Here is a 9,457-nt window from a genome sequence, read left to right on the forward strand (position 1 = left end):
CAATATAATATCATATATACATTTTTTACACTTATAACCCCTTATATCCAATCCACCCACTCATACTTCTACCCAAGAGATAGCAGAAAAAAAGATAAATCAATAACTAAATAAAATAAAAAATATAAATAAATAATACAGTTATATCACCAACCAAATAATTTACACACTACAAACAAAGATATCTACGTAGGCTTGTTAGTAAATATCTCCCATTTACTCCATAACTTGTTATAAACATGCACCCTGTTTTGCCTGATATAGCCCGCTTTCTCAATAGATTTATTTAAATTCATCATGTTTATCCACTCTCTCACCGTAGGCACAGCAGATCCCATGCATTTTCTTGCAATTAATAATCGAGCCCAAAAAAAAAAGATTTATACACCATGAACTCCATATGTTTTGATAAGTTACAAGGAATTTCGCCCAAAACACAAATGAAAATCATCAAAATTGGGTTATAACTAAAAATAACTCCAATCATTTAAATGAGGTCTTGCCAAAATGGTTGTATCTTCAAACAAAGCCACCACATATGAATATATATATTTGGAGTTTTAGTTGAGATTTTATGAAACCAGCTAAGGGTCACATATAGCCGATGTAAAATCATAAATTGAAGGATTAATGGAATTAATGGAATGATTTCCCAAGTAGTTACTCGCTAAGGCTACTTTAACACTAGCATTTTAGTTTTCTGGTATTGAGATCCGTCATAGGATCTCATTACCGGAGAAAAACGCTTCCGTTTTGTTCCCATTCATTGTCAATAGGGACAAAACTGAACTGAACAGAACTGAGTGCTCTAAAATGCATTCCGTTCCGTTTAGTTGCGTTCCCATACTGGAGAGCAAACCACAACATGTTGTAGTTTGCTTTCCATCTTGGGATGCGGAGCAAGACGGATCCGGCATGACTCCCAATGCAAGTCAATGGGGACAGATTTGTTTTCTCAGACACAATCTGCCACAATAGAAAACGGGTTCCTCCTCCATCGACTTTCAGTGGAGTTCTTGACGGATCAGTCTTGACGGATCTACTGTTATGCACTATGTCAGTGGAGGCCAACATTGAGGATGGTATATCACTGTTACAATGGTTGTTTGAATGTGGACACAAAGTGTCATTAGGGAAAATGCAATGGTGTAAACAGCAAGTCGAATATTTGGGGTTTGTCCTCACAAAGGGGGAAAGAAGGATCAGTCCAGAGAGAGTCCAGTCTGTAGCGGGCCTGGTCACCCCGCACTCCAAGAAGGAAATGCTATCCTTCCTTGGAATGATAAACTACTGGAGACAATTGATTCTGGACTGTTCCTACTATGACAATATCTTGAGGCAGGCAACATTGGAGGACAAACCATATTTAATAAGATGGTCTTCAGAAATGTACAATGCATTTGATTATCTGAAATGTTCATTAATGTCAAGTCGAGGATTGGGCCTCCCTGACTACAAACTGCCATTCCACATGTTTGCACGACAAAATTGTAAAACCATGGCGGGCGTACTGACACAAGAACATGGAGGCAAGTTGCGACCATGTGCATTTTTCTCGAAGGTAATGCCCACTTCTGTCCAAGGGATGCCGGCATGTCTGCGTTCTCTTGCAGCCTGTGCTGCTATGATGGTAGAGTTGGCAACTCCTTTCACAATGGGACATTACACCATTTTGCACACCACTCATGATGTTATAGGCCTACTCAAGGGCATTCACACTCAAGACATGTCTGCACAAAGGCTTTCAGGATATAAGGTAATACTGCTCAGTGACCCCTCACTTGAAATCAAGCATGGCTTCCTCGAAATCAAGTATGCTTCCCCTCTTCAGGTCCAGCACCAATACTGAATGCTCTCTTAGGCCTTAAAGGACAGGAAGATTTCCTCGCAGACACACATGACTGTTTACAGGTCCTAGAACAAGAAACCTCTCCAAGACATGATTTGTCATCCACACCCATTGTAGGAGCTCCAGAAGTTTTTGTGGACGGGTCATGCACCAGACCAAATGACACTAAATACTGTACAGGCTACGCCATTGTTATGCTCCCAGATGTCCTCCTAGAGGCGAAACCCATAAAATTCCAGTCTGCACAGGCAGCTGAGCTCATTGTACTCACTAGAGCATGTATTCTACATGCTGACAGACCTGTCACCATCTATACTGATAGTAGGTACGCACATGGGGTAGTGTGGGACCATGGTATGATTTGGCAGAGAAGAGGATTCACGGCAGCAGATGGTAAGCGCATCTCACACTCACAGTTGGTCACAGATCTACTTGAAGCCATCAGACTACCCTCACAATTAGCAATTGTCCACTGCAAGGCACACACCAATGGCAAGGATCATGTCTCACAGGGTAATGCGCTGGCAGATAAGGTGGCGAAACGAGCGGCCAAATGCAACCCCACAGGTCCGTGAAACCATTGGGAGATGCCATGTCTGGCACCTCCAACCCCTGAGATGTCGTAAATGCTTACTGATCTTCAAAGGTATGCCACTGAACAGGAACGGCAAGACTGGTGTTATCCAGTATTGCAGAAAAATCCTAAGACAGGATTAGTCTGCAAAGAGGGGAAGCCATGCATTCCCCAACACAGTGCTTCCATCTTTATAGCACATTTCCATGGAGTAGGACATGACAGCATACAGACAACTCAGTCATTATTGAGACAAAAAATTTACATTACTGACATCAGAAAGTTAGTAACAGAATATGTACACAGGTGCAATACATTTTTGAGGAACAACCCCAACAACCCCTTGAAGGTAGTCCATCAACACCTTGACTATCCCACTACTCCATTCACCCACCTACAGGTAGATTTCACACATATTCCCAAAACTCATGGTAGACAGGAATATGCCTTGGTGATTGTTGACATGTTCTCCAGATGGCCTGAAGTATTCCCCACCAAATCAGAGGATGCAAAAACAACAGCAAGAATAATTACTCAACATATTATCCCTAGGTGGGGATGCCCTCTGATGATTAAATCTGACCAAGGGCCAGCATTCACCTCCAAACTCAACAAGGAAATTGCTAAAATTACTACAAATAGAATGGAAATTTCACATTCCATATCACCCACAGAGCTCAGGAATTGTGGAACGCATGAACAGGACAATTAAAGATAAATTGAGGAAGGCCACTGCAGGTACCTTTGAAAAATGGAAAGAGACCCTACCCATAATACTTGCAGAAATAAGGATGACACCTAATAAGAATTTAGGGTTATCACCATTCGAGATACTCATGGGAAGGCCTTTCCCCACCCCCTCGGCAAGACGCCCAACGATAGTGCAGGAAGGGGACCTTGATTTAATAAGGGAAGAATATGTTACCAGGTTGATACAGGTACTTGATAAAACTGAGGAAAAAGTTGCTTGTAAGTCTCCCTTTCTTCCACAGGAACCCACCCACCCATACAGGGTGGGGGATGAGGTGGTGATCAAAACACTGAAGAAAGGAAGAGCCCAAGGTGATTTCGTATATGGCCCACCTACTACCGTGGTTGCAGTAACCAGAACAGCCGTGCTGACTGAACAATCTCCAACGTGGATTCACGCCACCCGAGTGAAGCTGGTGAGAGCAAGAGAGGAGGCAGACAGCCTTGGCCTTGAAAAAAAACAAGAGGTACTAACGGGGGCAGACAGCCCTGACCTCCAACGAGGCCCAGAGGTACTAACGGGGGCAGACAGACCTGATCTCCAACATGAAGATCCTCTCCCCCTGTTTTGGGAAATGGTCGAGCGCATTGATGGCCTCGATGACTTTATTGAGTTTACTAACCAATAGTAATAGGTGTAGTAGCATTATGTGTTATGCCTTGTGTGAGACGAATGCTTGAAAAGGGGATCTCTAATATGACATTATATCAAACTCTTTTACCCCAGGAGGATCGAAGCCCAGAAGGATATAAAAATTATCTATCATGAGAAAAGGGACAAGAAAGGAAAGAACCATGTAGTGTGATACACTAAAGGTTCTAAGAGGGGATTTGAAGGGAATCCATGTTATACAACATGTAGAAGCTTCTTTGTTTGTGTATCAGTTTCTGTTCTCTGTAAAATGAATCTTATCTCTTTGGCACTACTCCCGGACAATACCCCAAATATGGAAGTTCCGCTTTTTGCTCTATTTGCCTGTAGAATAGAACGTGTTAATATATGATAGGTTGAATAAAAACTTACGTTAATATGCTAATAAAGGGGGTAAAACCCCCTCTATATAACCTGTGTGCACTAATAATAAACTTCAGAGCGTTCATTCAGTACATCATTGTTGTGTCTGTTATTCCCTACTGAGTGAAGCGCTCTCCTGACGTCAGAACAAGACTCAAACCAAGCCGATACTAGAAGTTCGGTACCAGGGGTACCAAGTGGGACGTTGAGATTTCCTATCAGTGTTTTTTTGTTTTTGGTGTATTAAGCTTGGTAGATATACCTCCACATCAACACTTGTGCTGATATCCCGGCATTTTTTGGAGTTGCTATCCCGAGGAGAGTTTAACAGTAAGCACACGGAAATCCCCTTTGAATGGCTGCTTTCAGAGCTTTCAACTACAAGCAAAGTTTAATTTCAGCTGATGATGATGATAGGTTTAGTAAAGACAGATCCTTTTCCTGTCTATAAATCATATGTCCCTCCATGTTCATTTCTTTCTGCCTTACTTTCTGTAATTAGTAAAATGCATATAGCAGTTCATTCAAGCTTTTACATAAAAGGCGATGGAGTGAATTTCCACTACTAGCAGTGAACATATATTTTGTAAAGCTGAAGAAGAATGATTTCACTTTGCCTGAGCGCACAGCTGCTGACAATAACTGTAATAAATACTGCGTGGGATGTGCCATTTCCCTTTACCAAGACATAATCATGATTCATGACCATAACTCAGCAGTCCAGATTGAGAACATTTCAGTGCCTTCTCCTAACTGAGCTCATTAGATTACAGTCTGAAAATTACTTTGCAAAGCAAAACAACAGCATTGGGTCCGTTTACAATTAAAGTCTGTATTTCTCTGTGACCCAAACATTACCAAAGGAAAATAAAATAAATGTAATGTGTTTGATTGAGAAGCAGTGAAGCAGAGGCATTTTATACTTTACTGTCTTACATACATAAGATATGGTTGCCTTCCCTCAGTGAGCTGCTTTATTAATTCTTCATTCTGTAATTTATAAATACAATAGAGGTAGAGGCAAGCAATATTATTAGAATTAGTTTGGATAATGGCTTCATATTTACAATTAAATTAAAAGAAGAAGTAAAAAGTAGTTATAAAGTTTACAATTTTCTGTTTATTTCACAACTGGAAGTATTCCCAAGTAGAATGAAGTTGCCCCAGTGATCAGCTGATGTCTGCCTTTTCCAGTTAATGGCCTTTGTAGATTAAGGTTGCTGCCTCACTTTCAGGTTTCTTGGAAGCCAAAACCAGAAAGGAATATAAAAAATAAAAAAAAGTGGACAGTTTCTGTCCTTAAAGGCTATGTACACCTTTGGGGGCTATTTTTAAATTATTGCATTGTGCCCATTTTGAGCTAAAAAAATATTTTTATTGGTCTTTATTAAAAATATGAAATCCTTTTTTCTGTACAGAGCTGACATGGTCTAGAAGCACCCTTTCAATTTTCTGTCTTGTCCGTCATCTGGGGAGCAGACAGACTCCTTATCTCTGCTCTATGACCTCATAGGCATGCATTATAGCTCAGTTCTTATCTTACTGTTAAGAATGTGGCATAAATAAGTATTTATGACCTGTCAGTATTTTAGATGACCGGCAAAAAGTGAAAGTACCAGTCACACAGCTAGAAAAACGGTTAACCCCTTGTTCCAGAACAGCTCAATATTTTTAATAAAGGTCAATTGATAAAATGACTTTTAGCCAAAGATGAGTTGTATGCAATCATAAAATAAAATTTCCTCTGAAGGTGTACATAGCCTTTAATGCTTTATTTTCTTTTTATGATACACTCATGATTTTAGCTTCAAAAACTGCATCAAAGACCTGAACATGTGGCAGCACCCTTAATGTTGTTTTCAATGGTGCACTTTCAAATAAATGTTTGGCAATGGTCACATCAGAGCACAACTTATTCTTTCTAACTGCAACCTCCACCATGACATTCACATGTAGTATTCATCAGAACCCATTTAATTTAGTTATACATTTGATAGACATGGCTCTCTCGCCAGAGTCTGCTGTGAATGCTTCCACAGTGCGTGCATAGTGGATCTGATTTGTTCTGAAAGCATAGTTCATATATATAAAAATTATTCCCCCAAGTCATCTACACTTTAATTCCGCCTCCTCCATTCCCATATACAGGCTCTGTTGTCATACAACTAGTCAGCCGAGCGCTGACACACCCCCATGACATACTTCCGGTCGGTGGAACGCATCATTCCCATAGTATGCGTTCCACATGACACACTCCCGCTCACACTTTAGCCATCCCCTCGTTCTACATTATACACTGTCACTTATATCCCCAACATAACCACCCTTTGTCCTGTCCGCCGTCCGTTTCCCCTGCTCCTATGTACCTGCGGTACCGCTCTGCACTCCACCAACACACTTCCGGTTGGTGGAACGCATCGCGGTGGTAGCATGCATTCCACATGACGCACTTCCGGTTCATGGAAGCGTGGCAATTGCCGGGATTGCACGGGGGTATTTAAATACCTACCTTACAAGACCGCAGACATGGCGCCTCTATCCTCTAGCGGTATTACCGCATGTTATACTCCTCACTGCGTCTACACCAATGTGACTCCTTCTCCCACCAGCGGCATTAGGTAAGTTGTTCCTGGAACATTGGGCCTCCATAGCCATACAGATGGAATGCATTACCATTGATAGTAACAGATAGTACTGGCAGTAGTTACTGAACTGACAATCTCCTTAACTTACCATAACAGTTCTTTTCTGACTAATGAGGATGACACCGGCTGACTGTGTCCTTACCACAAGAGGTTTATTAATCTTGAACTCCAGCAATCATACTAACGTTTTAGTATTATTATTATTTTCCTTATCTTCTTAATTTTTTGTCTGAAATTCCGCTTTTTCTTTTTGATTCATTTGTTTGTAAATTTATCATGTGTATACAAACATGCATTATATATCCGCTGTCATGTTTATTGATAGAGATATTATATTTACTTATTATTATTTTTTTGGCTGCAGTCTGATGAAGGCACGGAGTTGCCAAAACGTCACTTCGCCGCAGCAACCAATCTTATACGCAAAATAAACAAGTTGCATCAAATACGACTTAGCTGGAGTTTTTGTATTTATTGTTAAAGGGGTGGGAACCCTACTCCAGCAGAATATCCACTGAGTGCTACAAGGGCTCTGCTTGTATATGTATTTCTGGAGTGTAATAATATTACAAGCTATAGCTACTAGAGAGGGGTTGTTGATCCAGGGAGTTATTCTGATTGCCTGATTGGAGTCGGGAAGGAATTTTGTATTCCCCTTAAGTGGGGAAAATTGGCTTCTACCTCACAGTTTTTTTTGCCTTCCTCTGGATCAACTTGCAGGATAATAGGCCGATTTGGATGGACAAATGTCTTTTTTCGGCCTTATGTACTATGTTACTATGTTACATTCTTATCAGTAAGATAAAGATTTAGCTATAATAAGTGTTTATAAGTTCAGAGATAAGAAGCCTGTCAGCTGAGCTGCCTAATGGAACAGAGTGAGACAGGTTATTGTTTCTATTATATAGGTGAAACTCGAAAAATTTGAATATCGTGCACAAGAATATATTTGCGACAAATCCGGGCTGCATAGAGCCTTTATATGTGTGTAGAACATTGTGCCTTTCAGTAACACACATAGGGAGTGTGCTATGGTAGTGAAATAATACTGTCAGTCACTATGACTTACAGATGACAGGCGTCACTATTAGAATCACTGCACACTTTACTTATTTGGGCACGGGGCTAAAACTGACAAAATAACTCAAGTATTAACTCAGCCTTACAGGTCCATGTTAGTGTCAAGAAGAAGCGCACTACTTTAAAACCCTCATTTGCTGATTCCACATAGATGTCTACAGAACCTGTTCTATTAAACGCTTATACAAGTAGAGCCCCCCCCCACGACAGAGTGGAGAGGGTGTCAGCAGTAAATTTGTGTTGAAGTCACTGATTATTTTACCCCTCCTCTGATTCGTCAGAACAATAACCCAGAAAAAACGGATCCTGTCTCGGAAGCATACGCCTTCACTCGGTCAGCATTTCCTCAGTAATCCATGAGTATTGGTAATGCCAAAAAAACAGGAGTGGATCTAAAACAGAGATGACACATGAAGGTAATATTTGCATGTCTTCTGTGTTTTGTACCCAATCCTGCTTTTGGCTACCAAATCATTAGTCAATTCTGATGCAACCATACAAGCATTACAGCTGCTGCACAGAGAGGATCCGTTGTACGTCTCATTTTTCCTTCCTTCTGACCGATCAGAAGAAAAGTCAAATAAATGGTGATTTCAAGAAGGCCAAACAAGGACAATAGCAACCCTGTCATAGAGTGCGGAGGGTGGTAAGAGCATGAGAAGTCCACAAAGTGACCCTATGACATAGTGGTGACGTGGAAGAAGCACGAGGAGACCACCAAGTGGCACAATGACAGGGTCTGGAGGTGGCGGCAGCATCAGGAGGCCACAGAGTGGCAAAATGACAAAGTGTGGAGGTGACAGCTGCAGTATTATTAGGCTAGAGAGTGGCACGGTGACATAGTGTGGAGATGGCAGGATCAGTAGGCCACAGAGTGGCAAGGTGACATAGTGTGGAGATGGCAGCAGCAGCATGCAACCACAGAGTGGCACGTGACATAGTGTGAATATTGCAGCATCAGGAGGCCACAGAGTGGCAAGGTGACATAGTGTGGAGATGGCAGCAACATGATACCACAGAGTGCCATGGTGACAGTGTGGAAATGGCTGCATCAGGAGGCCACAAAGTGGCACGTGACAGTGTGGAGATGACAGCAACAGCAGCAGCATGATACCACAGAGTGGCAAGGTGACATAGTGTGGACATGACAGCATCAGGAGGCCACAAAGTGGCAAGGCGACATAGTGTGGAGATGGTAGCAACAGCAGCAGCATGATACCACAGAATGGCAAGGTGACATAGTGTGGACATGGCAGCATCAGGAGGCCACAAAGTGGCATGGTGACATAGTATGGAGCTGGCAGCATCAGGAGCCCACAGAGTGGCATGGTGACATAGTGTAGACATAGCAGCAGCATGATACCACAGAGTGGCACGTTGACATAGTGTGGAGATGATCTAATCTGATGCATCAGGCATTGGTGGGTGGAAATCCTGACTGATCCACGCCTGATTCATCTTGACAAAAGTAAGTCTCTACACATTTTGGCTGAACAGGCGAGTTCTGCTTGAGGTAACTATGGCCCCCGCCACACTAAACACCC

The sequence above is a fragment of the Bufo bufo genome, chromosome 5 (genome assembly GCF_905171765.1).
Source record: "Bufo bufo chromosome 5, aBufBuf1.1, whole genome shotgun sequence".
NCBI classification, from domain to species: Eukaryota; Metazoa; Chordata; class Amphibia; order Anura; family Bufonidae; genus Bufo; species Bufo bufo.